Here is a 15197-nt window from a genome sequence, read left to right as displayed (position 1 = left end):
TACTTTAAGTGTCTCATTTCCTAATCTAATTCCCTCTGCATCACCCTACTTAATTCGACTACATTCCATTATCCTCGTTTTCCTTTTGATGATGTTCATCTTATATGCTCCTTTTAAGACACTGTCCATTCCGATCAACTGCTCTTCCAAGTCCTTTGCTGTCTCTGGGAGAATTACAACGTCATCGGCGAACCTCAAAGTTTTTATTTCTTATCCATGGATACCTACTCCGAATTTTTCTTTTGTTTCATTTACCGCTTGCTCAATATACAGATTGAATAACATCGCGGAGAGGCTACAACCCTGTCTCACTCCCTTCCCAACCACTGCTTCCCTTTAATGCCCCTCAACTCTTATAACTGCCATCTGGTTTCTGTACAAATTCTAAATAGCCTTCCGCTCCCGTGTTTTACCCATGCCACCTTTAGAATTTGAAAGAGAGTGTTCCAGTCAACATTGTAAAAGCTTTCTCTAAGTCTACAAATACTAGAAAAGTAGGTTTGCCTTTCCTTAAAGTTTCTTCTAAGCTAAGTCGTAAGGTCAGTATTGCCTCACGTATTCCAACATTTCTACGGAATCCAAACAGATCTTTCCCAACGTCGGCTTCTACCAGTTTTTCCACTCGTCTGTAAAGAATTCGTGTTAGTATTTGCAACCATGACTTATGAAGTTCTGTTCGCCCTTACACATCTCCGCAGCCTTCATTCAACCATGTCATCTGTCGCCCGTAGTCCACCACAGCTGTCCCGATGGTAGTTTTGGACAGCGCCGTTTTGCCGTGCACGGTATACTTTAACCACGGCGGCCTCGAACAGTTAACATACTTAGCCGTTTCGGAAATGCTTCCACGCTTGGCCCGAAAGCCAGTGATAATGTCTTTTTGGACATCAGATGAGACGTTCCGTTTACGCTATACGACAACGATTGCCCTCTATTCCGCGTGTCCCCGACACGCTTTATATACTGTGGCGTGCGTACTGTAAGACCTTCGGTACACACACCATCAGATTATTTGACTTGTCGCTCTAACGAAGTAGGTGAGTGTCAGCAATATGTCCCGTGGTCTTATCGCGGCGTGTTTATCTTCTGCCGTTAGGTCAGACGATAGTAATGCCACTTGCACGCTTACAGTAGCAGATTGATGGTGACCAATTTTAAAAAGAACTTGATTAATTTTCACACATTTATTAAAATAATAACAAGCATAAAAATAACTTGGTTCTGGATGTTACACTCCTGGAAATTGAAATAAGAACACCGTGAATTCATTGTCCCAGGAAGGGGAAACTTTATTGACACATTCCTGGGGTCAGATACATCACATGATCACACTGACAGAACCACAGGCACATAGGCACAGGCAACAGAGCATGCACAGTGTCGGCACTAGTACAGTGTATATCCACCTTTCGCAGCAATCCAGGCTGCTATTCTCCCATGGAGACGATCGTAGAGATGCTGGATGTAGTCCTGTGGAACGGCTTACCATGCCATTTCCACCTGGCACCTCAGTTGGACCAGCGTTCGTGCTGGACGTGCAGACCGCGTGAGACGACGCTTCATCCAGTCCCAAACATGCTCAATGGGGGACAGATCCGGAGATCTTGTTGGCCAGGGTAGCTGACTTACACCGTCTAGAGCACGTTGGGTGGCACGGGATACATGCGGACGTGCATTGTCCTGTTGGAACAGCAAGTTCCCTTGCCGGTCTAGGAATGGTAGAACGATGGGTTCGATGACGGTTTGGATGTACCGTGCACTATTCAGTGTCCCCTCGACGATCACCAGAGGTGTACGGCCAATGTAGGAGATCGCTCCCGACACCATGATGCCGGGTGTTGGCCCTGTGTGCCTCGGTCGTATGCAGTCCTGATTGTGGCGCTGACCTGCACGGCGCCAAACACGCATACGACCATCATTGGCACCAAGGCAGAAGCGACTCTCATCGCTGAAGACGACACGTCTCCATTCGTCCCTCCATTCACGCCTGTCGCGACACCACTGGAGGCGGGCTGCACGATGTTGGGCCGTGAGCGGAAGACGGCCTAACGGTGTGCGGGACCGTAGCCCAGCTTCATGGAGACGGTTGCGAATGGTCCTCGCCGATACCCCAGGAGCAACAGTGTCCCTAATTTGCTGGGAAGTGGCGGTGCGGTCCCCTACGGCACTGCGTAGGATCCTACGGTCTTGGCGTGCATCCGTGCGTCACTGCGGTCCGGTCCCAGGTCGACGGGCACGTGCACCTTCCGCCGACCACTGGCGACAACATCGATGTACTGTGGAGACCTCACGCCCCACGTGTTGAGCAATTCGGCGGTACGTCCACCCGGCCTCCCGCATGCCCACTATACGCCCTCGCTCAAAGTCCGTCAACTGCACATACGGTTCACGTCCACGCTGTCGCGGCATGCTATCAGTGTTAAAGACTGCGATGGAGCTCCGTATGCCACGGCAAACTGGCTGACACTGAAGGCGGCGGTGCACAAATGCTGCGCAGCTAGCGCCATTCGACGGCCAACACCGCGGTTCCTGGTGTGTCCTCAGTACCGTGCGTGTGATCATTGCTTGTACAGCTCTCTCGCAGTGTCCGGAGCAAGTATGGTGGGACTGACACACCGGTGTGAATGTGTTCTTTTTTCCATTTCCAGGAGTGTATTTACAGTTGACAATCTGAAGTTCCTTTGGTCTTGGTATGTTAATCTTATTCTCACATCTCTGATACTTGACAAAGTGTCTGTACATTTGTCTTCATGGCTACATCCAGGAATATCATAATCTTATTAGGCGCAGACTGAAACTTGACTATAGACTGGTGCAGACTAATGCAGACTAATGCAGACTGTTGCAGACTGACTAATCAGAGGTCTGTACACTCGTTGTAATACCTCGTACGTTCAGGTATCACTCTGCGAGTGTGATCTGCGAGGAGAAAAGGTTCTACGTTAGCAGCAATCTTATTGGCTGCATTACATATTAATACGTGGATCACCAGAAGCAGAATTTGGTCCAAGACAGCGCCATCTCGTAGTGCGGAGACGGACGAGCGCTGCACCTGCGCTGTTGTGCTTAGCGGGGCGCGCTCTAGTGTGAAAGTTTTGTACGCCCTGACTAAGCGGATCTATGTACACGACATAAACCCACCAGTGCCAGTGCTGCCAACTGCCGTCTATGAGTGGTTATGTCGTGTTGACGTAGATGGGCGGTGTGACTGGAACGTGAATAATGTTTCACTTGAGATAAATGCACACGGAAGATTCGTTTGACCTGCTGTTTCTTGGCCAGTAGGGTGACTGGAGTTAGACTGAAGTTTTCGCACAGGCATCGTAAACTTAGGCAGCAACTTGTGCATTATCTTGTATCCGGCTTTAATGACTGGAAGGTCTGCAGCCAACCCGTCACTCGGTTTGAGTCGAGTAGGACTCCTGTCTTTGTTGTTATGATGCGCTCCTCTTTCATGACTACGTTTAATATTCGCTCTCTCCCTCTTCTAGTGGTATAGGATCTGTGTTGCATCAGTTCTCTCAGGCAGCAGTTGGTAGAGTGTCCACAAATTCCCTAACGGCGAGTTGGGCTTATCTGCAAACTTGAGGCTAGCGCCAATCTATTTGTGGGATACATGTACCACCGTTCAAATGGTTCAAATGGATCTGAACACTATGGGACTTAACTTCTGAGGTCATCAGTCCCCTAAAACGTAGAACTACTTAAACCTGACTAACCTAAGGACAGCACACACATCCATGCCCGAGGCAGGATTCGAACCTGCGACCGCAGCGGTAGCGCGGTTCCAGACTGTAGCGCCTAGAACCGCTCGACCACCCCGGCCGGCTGTACCACCGTAATGAAGCAAAAACTAACCAATGGCGTGACTAGTTAGAATTATCATCACGGTTGTATGCTATGAGGGTGAGACGTAAATTGCGGGTGACCCGTTCCGCAAGTGAATGGTTAGGATAATAATGCCTTGTGGGTGTATGTGAAGTTTCCTTCTCGAAACGGAGGCCCACAAACAGTCTCGTCGTAAATACTGCAGCATTATCAGATACGAAATATTGAGGTTGCTCATAGGTACCAAACAAGGACTAGAAACTACTTATAGTACCTTGCGTGGTCATTACATAGATCGGAAATAATCAGCAAAATCGGGTAAAGCTATCCATACAAAACAGACTAAACCTATTAACACCTCGTGACTGCTACAGATGGTCTACATAATCTATGTATAACCTTTCCACAGGTAAAGTTACCGTCTCAGAAGCCAGCAATTCCTGTCATGTACTCGTCCTTGGTTTAGTCATTGGACAGACCTTGTATGACAGTACCACACGTTAGGAAAAGAAGAGTTTCATGGACCACTGCCTGATAACTCGAAAGATTTTCCAGCAGCAATCCGTATAGTACCCCTAGCTACTGCTGCTGTCAGAACTGTAATTTCCCCTGGCTGTTGAAGATCACACGAATTCATTAAGTTAGACATGAAGACATCCTGCAACGAGAGATCGAGAAAAATAATTATTTAAATATAAAACGCTTTTGATATTTTGATATAACCCGCTTTTAAAACGAACTGAAAAGTATAAAACAATTTCTCCCAGCCACGTACAGGTTCTTAAGCCCATACAGACAGCCCTGAAAATTTGTGCATTTGAAATTTTAGTATCTATGGCCATACCTGAAAAATTTAAAACGAAAAATAAGGGGGGCATACAATAAGATAACTGATATGTGAATACTTCACCTCAATCACTAGTAATTTTATTGAGCTGCAAATTATATGAACTGTTGTGTGATTTATTTTAACGACAACTGCTCTCTGAGCTCTTTACTATTATCCATTGCATGAGCCTCATGTTTTTCGTTGTAAATTTCACAAGTATTGTCACAACTACTAAAATTTCACAAGCACAAATTTCCGGGAGTGTCTGTATTGGGTAAGAGATATGTGTGGAAGTAGGAGACGTTATTTTATTCTTCTTACCAAATTTGAAAAAGTTTTTATTCAAATAATTGTTTTGTGCCTTTTAGTCTTGATGCCTGTGTGACTTTTTCAGTCGATTTCAAACATTTTGACGAGATTACTACAGAGTATGTTGTACATTTCGCATTTTTTTCAGTTTCTCTTCACATGAGTCAACCAATATATTGCTTTGTCCTACGTTTATGTCGCGAAAAGGCCGTGAAGGTAAAACATGGTGCGAGCTCACGCAAAATCTTATCAGGGATCGTTCTTTCCGCGAAGCTTTGGCTTCTGGAACAGGGAAAGAGGGAATTAGCAGTGTTGCACAAAATACCGTCCGCCAGACGCAAGACAAGAAAGCTAGTTTATATTGTATTGTGATTCAGTTGCGAGGGATGCTGAACGTTTCAGGTCTATGGCTCATCAGGAAGTTAGTTTGAAACCAATTGCAAAATGTTTACCAAACAGTCAGTCAGCCCGAAAAAAGCGTCCTCCGACACTCATCATGCAAGAATGCCAGTTAAGTCTGCATTGTTATCCACTTCTGAACTACACTCATGGAAATTGAAATAAGAACACCGTGAATTCATTGTCCCAGGAAGGGGAAACTTTATTGACACATTCCTGAGGTCAGATACATCACATGATCACACTGACAGAACCACAGGCACATAGACACAGGCAACAGACCATGCACAATGTCGGCACTAGTACAGTGTATATCCACCTTTCGCAGCAATGCACGCTGCTATTCTCCCATGGAGACGATCGTAGAGATGCTGGATGTAGTCCTGTGGAACGGCTTGCCATGCCATTTCCACCTGGCGCCTCAGTTGGACCAGCGTTCGTGCTGGACGTGCAGACCGCGTGAGACGACGCTTCATCCAGTCCCAAACATGCTCAATGGGGGACAGATCCGGAGATCTTGCTGGCCAGAGTAGTTGACTTACACCTTCTAGAGCACGTTGGGTGGCACGGGATACATGCGCACGTGCATTGTCCTGTTGGAACAGCAAGTTCCCTTGCCGGTCTAGGAATGGTAGAACGATGGGTTCGATGACGGTTTGGATGTACAGTGCACTATTCAGTGTCCCCTCGACGATCACCAGAGGTGTACGGCCAGTGTAGGAAATCGCTCCCCACACCATGATGCCGGGTGTTGGCCCTGTGTGCCTCGGTCGTATGCAGTCCTGATTGTGGCGCTCACCTGCACGGCGCCAAACACGCATACGACCATCATTGGCACCAAGGCAGAAGCGACTCTCATCGTTGAAGACGACACGTCTCCATTCGTCCCTCCATTCACGCCTGTCGCGACACCACTGGAGGCGGACTGCACGATGTTGGGGCGTGAGCGGAAGACGGCCTAACGGTGTGCGGGACCGTAGCCCAGCTTCATGGAGACGGTTGCGAATGGTCCTCGCCGATACCCCAGGAGCAACAGTGTCCCTAATTTGCTGGGAAGTGGCGGTGCGGTCCCCTACGGCACTGCGTAGGATCCTACGGTCTTGGCGTGCATCCGTGCGTCGCTGCGGTCCGGTCCCAGGTCGACGGGCACGTGCATCTTCCGCCGACCACTGGCGACAACATCGATGTACTGTGGAGACCTCACGCCCCACGTGTTGAGCAATTGGGCGGTACGTCCACCAGGCCTCCCGCATGCCCACTATACGCCCTCGCTCAAAGTCCGTCAACTGCACATACTGTTCACGTCCACGCTGTCGCGGCATGCTACCAGTGTTAAAGACTGCGATGGAGCTCCGTATGCCACGGCAAACTGGCTGACACTGACTGCGGTGGTGCACAAATGCTGCGCAGCTAGCGCCATTCGACGGCCAACAACGCGGTTCCTGGTGTGTCCGCTGTGCCGTGCGTGTGATCATTGCTTGTACAGCCCTCTCGCAGTGTCCGGAGCAAGTATGGTGGGTCTGACACACCGGTGTCAATGTGTTCTTTTTTCCATTTCCAGGAGTGTATGTTGAAAGCTTCAAGGCTTTAACTAATTGGGAAGTTAGTTTAAAATCAATTGCAAAATTTGTACCGAACAGACAGAAAGAAAGGATAACAAAGTGCCATCCAACACATACCAGCCTCAGGCATGGATGTTGGTGATTTCCTTAGGTTAGTGAGGCTTAAGTATTTCTAAGTTCTAGGGGACTGATGTTCTCAGATATAAAGTCCCATAGTGTTCAGAGCCATTTGAACTATTTGAACAAACACCAGACGCGAAAGCAGGTTAATATGATTGTCATGTCAGATCGGAGAGCTTGACCTATTTTCGTTGTTGGTCTAAAATCCGCTGTAATGTCATGATACTGTAAAATTTGTTCCCATTTCATGTGATACCTTTTTAATAAAAGGGAGGCAGACTTATTCTTCCATCTTTTCTTTTTTCATGCTTGTCCTCCGGCCTTCCGTTATATGGTCGTAGAATCCAGTTTACTTCTTTCCCCGAGTAGCCATTTTTCTCGAAAGCGTGCTTCTTTAATTCGGCGTCCAGGTATTCCGGCAAGCAAATCCTTGTGGCTCTATCGGACAGACTTTCAATGACACCTCTCTTTTGTTGTGGTTGGTGATTATAGATCTTAGGTAAATATCTGTCCGTGTGCGTTACTTTTCGAAAAACATGATATTCCAAATTTACATCGGTCTGCCTCATAACTAAACCATCCATGGTGAACTGAATTTTTGGATGTTGACAATTTCTAGTGTATAGCTCATTGGGAAGTTAGTTCGAAATCAATTGCAAACTCTGTATCGAACCAACAAACAAATAAGAAAGCGATCTAATAAATAATAAATATGTGTTGGAAATGGCAAAAAAAGCGAGGAATCGAAGATGAATGGTTAGGAGCATACTACGACATTTTTCGTAGTGAAAACTAAAGTTGAAGGATAATGGAAGGAAACAATCACATTGACAGACCAAGATGTGTACACTGATCAGCCAGAATGTTGTGACGGCCACCTACTATCGACATAAATCCGTTCAGGCGACAGTAACGTCACCTGGCGAGGAATGGTTGCTAGTCAGACACACACTCGGTGTATGCAGTATTAGTGAGCGTGCTGTCCGTGTGTAGAATGGGAAAGGCACGCGATTTATCTGAGTTTGACCGAGGGCAGACTATGTGTGTGTGTGTGTGTGTGTGTGTGTGTGTGTGTGTGTGAAATCTTGTGGGACTTAACTGCTAAGGTCATCGGTCCCTAAGCTAACACACTACTTAACTTAAATTATCCTAAGGACAAACACACACACCCATGCCTGAGGGAGGACTCGAACCTCCGCCGGGACCAGGCGCACAGTCCATGACTGCAGCGCCTAGGACCGCTCGGCTAATCCCGAGCGGCGCCAGACTGTAATGGCCAGGAGGCTCGGCACGGTCATTTCGGAAACTGCGCGACTTGTCGGGGGTTCGAAGAGCGCTGTGCTGAGTGTCTTCAACACGTGACGGAACCAAGGTGGAACCACGTCCAGGCGTCGTCCTCACTACAGGTGTCGGACGTCGTAGGCTGGGAAGACGGGTGAAACAGGACAGGCGGCGAACTGTGGCGGAACTAACATCATCAGACTTTAATGGCGGGCAGAGTACCATTGTGTCTGAACACACAGTGCACCGAATACTCCAAACGATGGGCCTCCGCAACCGACGACCCATGGATCTACATCTACATCTACATGGTTACTCTGCAATTCACACTTAAGTGCCTGGCACAGGGTTCATCGAACAATTTTCATACTACTTCTCTACCATTTCACCCTCGAATGGCGCGTGGGAAAAAGGAACACCTAAATCTTTCCGTGCCAATGTTAACAGTACGACTGAAATGGGCACGTAACCATCGGCACTGGACGTTGGGGCAGTGGCAGAGTGTTGCATGCTCTGATGAACCCCGATACCTTCTTCACCATGCCTGTGGGACGGCGCGAATCTGTCGTCTTCCAGAGGAACATCTCATTGGTATTTGTACTGCCGGACGGAGACACGCTGCCGACGGCTCCATTATGTTTTGGGAAACGTTCACGAATGTGTCCATGGATTCAGTGGAGCTCGTGGAAGGCACCATGATGACCAAGGAGTATCGTACACTGATTGCAGACCCAGTACACCCCTTCATAATGATCATGTTTTCCCGACTGCAGTGGCATTTTTCAACAAGATAATGCGCCATGTCACAATTGTGATAGGGTGGTTCGAGAAACACACTGGCGAGTTCAAATTGATGTGCTGCCCCATCAACTCGCCAGATCTGAAGCCGATCGAACACAACTGTGATGTGACTGAAAGTGGCGTCAGATCTCATCGCCTCACTCCCTGGAATTTGTATGCGCAGATGGGGTGCCAACGCCCTCTAGAAACTTACCGAAACCTCATTGCTCTCATGCCACAACGCATCGCCGCTATTCACAGTGCCGAAGGTACACATAACGGCTGTTAGGGAGCTGATCATAACGTTGTGGCTGATCATTGTATATGGCACAACATCCATTATGTGGGATGCACAGTTGTACTGGAGTGGATTGGTGGCAAGCTATTGCAATGGAGAACTACATTCAAGTCATCGTCAAAGACAAAAAAATAGCTCGAGTGATTGTAAACACTATCCAACGTAGGTAAACAAAATATCCAATTTGTAGAACGGAGTGTAAAAAATGGTTCAAATGGCTCTGAGCACTATGGGACTTAACATCTGAGGTCATCAGTCCCCTAGACTTTTAGAATTACTTCAACAAAACTAACCTAAGGACATCACACACATCCATGCCCGAGGCAGGATTAGAACCTGCGACCGTAGTGGTCGCTCTGTTCCAGACTGAAGCAGAGATTCCGAAATCAGATACTGGATTGTAAGGCCTACCAAGGAGCAGATATAGACTCAGATCAGAATGTAGTAGTGATGAAGAGTGGGCTGAAGTTTAAGAGATGTCAGGAAGAAGCAATATGCAAAGATGTGGAGTACGGAAGTTCTAAGGAACGATGAGATACTCTTGAACTTAGAAAGCTGTAGGTACAGCAATAAGGAATAGCTCAGTAGGCAGTATAGTTGAGGAGAAATGGACTTGTCTAAAAAGGGAAATAACAGAAACTGGAAAGAAAAACATAGGTACGGAGAAGGTAACTGTGCACAAAACCAGGGGTAACGGAAGAAATACTTCAGTTGATCGATGAAAGAAGGAAGTACAAAGCTGTTGAGGGAAATTGAGGAATACAGAGATACAAGTCGCCCAGGAATGAAACAAACAGGAAGTGCGGGGAATCTAAGACAAAATAGCAGCATGAAAAATGTGAAGAAATCGAAAAAGAAATGATTGCCGGAAGGACTGACTCAGCATATAGGAAAGTCAAAATATCCTATGGCGAAGTTAAAAGCAAGGGTGTTAACATTGGCAGTGCCACGGGAATTCCACTGTTAAATGCAGAGGAGAGGGCAGGTTGGTGGAAAGAGTACACTGAAGGTCTCGGGGAAGATTTGTCTGATGAGACAGAAGAAGAAACAGGAGTAGATTTAGAAGAAATAGGGCATCCAGTGTTAGAATCAGAATTCAAAAGAGCTTTGGAGAACTTAAGATCAAATAAGGCATAATTTCTGAACTCATTGGGGGAAGTTACAACAGAACGACTATTCACATTGGTATGTAGAATGTACGAGTGAAGAGTGTATTTGTCTGACGACATGCCATCTGGCTTTCAGAAAAATATCATCCGCACAAGTCCGAAGACTGCAAGAGCTGACAAGTGCGAGAATTATCGCAACATCACCTTAACAGCTCATGCATCCAAGTTGCTGGCATGAATAATATAGAGACGGAAGAAACAGAAAAGTGAGGCTGTGTTGGATGATGATTAGTTTGCATTTAGGAAAGGTAAAGTCACTAGAGAGGCAGTTCTGACTTTGCGGTTGATAATGGAAGCAAGACTAAAAAAAATCAAGACACGTTCTTAGGCTTTCTCAACTTGGAAAAATGTGAAATGGGGCAAGATGTTCGAAACAGGGGTAAGCTATAGCGAGAGACGGGTAATATACAATATGTGCAAGAGCCAAGAGTGAATAATAAGAGTGGACGACCAAGAACGTAGTGCTCGGATTAAAAGAGCAATAAGGCAGGGGTATAGTGCTTCGCCCCTTCTGTTCAGTATGTACTTCGAAGAAGCAATGATGGAAATAAAAGAAAGGTTCAGAAGTGAAATTAAAATTCAAAGTGAAAGGATATAAATGATACGATTCGCTGATGAAATCGCTAAAACCAGTAAAATTGAAGAATAATTACAGGATCTTGTGAATAGAATGAACAATCTAATGAGTACAGAATATGGATTGAGAGTAAATCGAAGAAAGACGATAGTAATGACCAGTAGCAGAAATGAGAACAGCGAGAAACTTAACATCAGGACTGACGGTCACCCAGTAGATGAATTTAAGGAATTCTGCTATGTAGCGAGCGAGATAACCAATGACGGACGGAGCAAGAAGGACGTAAAAAGCAGACTAACATTGACAGAAAGGGCATTCCTTGCCAAGAGAAGTCTGCTAGTATGAGACATAGGCCTTAATTTGAGGAAGAAATTTCTGAGAATGTACGTTTGGAACGCAGCGTTGTATGGCAGTGAAATATGGACTGTGGGAAAACCGGAACCGAAGAGAATCTAGTCGTATAAGATGTGGTGCTAGGGGCGAATGTTGAAAATTAGGTGGACTGAGAAGGTAAGGACTATGGAGGTACTACGCAGAATCGGAGAGGAAAGGAATATGTGCAAAACACTGACAGGGAGTAGGGACAAGACGATAAGACTTCCGTTAAGACATCAGGGATGACTTCCACGTTACTAGAGGGAGCTATACAGCGTAAAAACTGTAGGGGAAGACAGAGATTGGAATACATCCAGCAAATAATTGAGGACGTGTGTTGCAAGGTTGGCACAGGAGAGAACTTCGTGGCCTCAGAAGACTGATGAAAATAAATAAATAAATAACGGTGGCATATATACAGTCTTTTTCCCTCGTTCTATTCATAAGCCGAAAAGGAGAGAAAACCACTAGTATGGGTGCAAGATATCCTTCACCGTGCACCGTATTGTGGCTTGCTGAGTAGGTATGTAGATATGGATGTAGATGAAATTTCATCAGTGGAAATAGAACAAGAGACTTCAATACACTCTACATTACATTTTACAAAATACGTGCAATTATTACAGTGCTAATACCTTGCGATAAAGCACGGTGATATCTTTTAACTCCGAAATGTCAAGTTTGACGGTTGAATTAATCCATTACGTTACCTTGCGCTTTCAACTCCAGTATAATCTTTCCTGTGCTTGTGCCACATCCTGTTCCAAGAAATCGAAAAGGTCAGCAGACAACATTTTAAACTTAGGGCTTGCAGGATGGGAGGAAGGAGGAAGCTTATTTGCGAAGACTGAAAGGACGTTTAAAGCGCATCTGACGCCAGCGAATTCACGGAAGTGAAGTGATGGCTCGAAGCGCTCGTGATGCCGAATGTACGCAGTGAGTGTTAGGAATTTGTCTCGGTGAGGTCTGTAAATAGAGTGAAACAAACAGGAAAGAGACAAGTAATAAAAACCTGTGTTAGAGATCTAGAGAATTCCGAGAAGCATCTGGCATTTACAAATTCATCGCTGCGATCAAAAGACACGAAATGTTCGGTCACGGTGCTTATCTTTCTTTCCAACTTGTCCAGAGCGACTACTTCACTACAAGGAAGTACATTTAGTAGTAATAATTCTTTTAATTTGCAGTAACTTTGTTGATAAAATTGTGTATCTGACAGCCATTCTACACTCCTGGAAATTGAAATAAGAACACCGTGAATTCATTGTCCCAGGAAGGGGAAACTTTATTGACACATTACTGGGGTCAGATACATCACATGATCACACAGACAGAACCACAGCCACATAGACACAGGCAACAGAGCATGCACAATGTCGACACTAGTACAGTGTATATCCACCTTTCGCAGCAATGCAGGCTGCTATTCTCCCATGGAGACGATCGTAGATACTGGATGTAGTCCTGTGGAACGGCTTGCCATGCCATTTCCACCTGCCGACTCAGTTGGACCAGCGTTCGTGCTGGACGTGCAGACCGCGTGAGACGACGCTTCATCCAGTCCCAAACATGCTCAATTGGGGGACAGATCCGGAGATCTTGCTGGCCAGGGTAGTTGACTTACACCTTCTATAGCATGTTGGGTGGCACGGGATACATGCGGACGTGCATTGTCCTATTGGAACAGCAAGTTCCCTTGCCGGTCTAGGAATGGTAGAACGTTGGGTTCGATGACGGTTTGGATGTACCATGCACTATTCAGTGTCCCCTCGACGATCACCAGAGGTGTACGGCGAGTGAAGGAGATCGCTCCCCACACCATGATGCCGGGTGTTGGTCCTGTGTGCCTCGGTCGTATGCAGTCCTAATTGTGGCGCTCACCTGCACGGCGCCAAACACGAATACGACCATCATTGGCACCAAGACAGAAGCGACTCTCATCGCTGAAGACGACACGTCTCCATTCGTCCCTTCATTCACGCCTGTCGCGACACCACTGGAGGCGGGCTGCACGATGTTGGGGCGTGAGCGGAAGACGGCCTAACGGTGTGCGGGACCGTAGCCCAGCTTCATGGAGACGGTTGCGAATGGTCCTCGCCGATACCCCAGGAGCAACAGTGTCCCTAATTTGCTGGGAAGTGGCGGTGCAGTCCCCTACGGCTCTGCGTAGGATCCTACGGTCTTGGCGTGCATCCGTGCGTCGCTGCGGTCCGGTCCCAGGTCGACGGGCACGTGCACCTTCCGCCGACCACTGGCGACAACATCGATGTACTGTGGAGACCTCACGCCCCACGTGTTGAGCAATTCGGCGGTACGTCCACCCGGCTTCCCGCATGCCCACTATACGCCCTCGCTCAAAGTCCGTCAACTGCACATACGGTTCACGTCCACGCTGTCGCGGCATGCTATCAGTGTTAAAGACTGCGATGGAGCTCCGTATGCCACGGCAAACTGGCTGACACTGACGGCGGCGGTGCACAAATGCTGCGCAGGTAGCGCCATTCGACGGCCAACACCGCGGTTCCTGGTGTGTCCGCTGTGCCGTGCGTGTGATCATTGCTTGTACAGCCCTCTCGCAGTGTCCGGAGCAAGTATGGTGGGTCTGACACACCGGTGTTTTTTTTTCCATTTCCAGGAGTGTAAATAATAAAACATGTAGATCATTTGTACGCCTCACGTACAGTAGATTTCATTACACCTTATTGTTAAGCTATCCCATTTTATTCTCGGCTGGAGCACACCAAAAATAATTGTTCTCACGGTTAGTGGTGTACTCCAAAATGGTCAGACGTATTTGTTTCCACTTCATGCGCATTTCGCAGCAAGTGAAGAAGACGACTGGTTCCGTCGTCGAATTTCTTTTTGAGTTATCAGTCTTTTGACTGGATTGATGCAGCCCGCCATAGATGTTCAGATGGTTGTGAAATCTTATGGGACTTAACTGCTAAGGTCATCAGTCCCTAAGCTTACACACTACTTAACCTACATCATCCTAAGGACAAACACACACACCCATGCCCGAGGGAGGACTCGAACTTCCGCCGGGACCAGCCGCACAGTCAATGACTGCAGCGCCTGAGACCGCTCGTCTAATCCCGCGCGGCAGTCCGCCATAATTCCTCTCCTCTGCCAATCTCTTCATCTGAGAGTGGCACTAGCAGCTTACCTCTCAATTGTTTCCTCTACAGCTTTCACCCTCTACAGCTTCCTCTAGCACTATGGAAGTTATTCCCTGATGTCTTAACATATGTAATACCATGTTGTCCCTACTTCTTGTCAGTGTTTTCCATATATTCCTTTTCTCCCCGATTCTGAGAAGGACCTCCTCATTCGTTAGCTAATCAGTCCACCTAATTTTCAACATCCTTCTGTAGCACCACACCCCAAATGCTTCTTATGTAAATTGAAGGTATGGATGCGTGGGGGGCGGGGGGAGGGGGGACAGAAAAGGAAAGGGAAAGAACTAATGATATCAGTTGTATCAGACTGCATGGGGAATCGGCGGTGACGAGTGAAAATGTGTGCTGGACCGAGACTCGAACCCTTGATCTCCTGTTTACTAGGCAATTGCATTAACCACTGCGCCACCTGGACACAGTGTTTATGGCAAATGTACAGACTACCTCGGCATGCTCCGGCTCACATCTCATCCTTACGCCACGTATCCACA

Source organism: Schistocerca gregaria, chromosome 2 (genome assembly GCF_023897955.1).
Source record: "Schistocerca gregaria isolate iqSchGreg1 chromosome 2, iqSchGreg1.2, whole genome shotgun sequence".
NCBI lineage: Eukaryota > Metazoa > Arthropoda > Insecta > Orthoptera > Acrididae > Schistocerca > Schistocerca gregaria.
The sequence above is the reverse complement of the archived record's forward strand: the minus strand, read 5'-3'. Positions refer to the sequence as shown.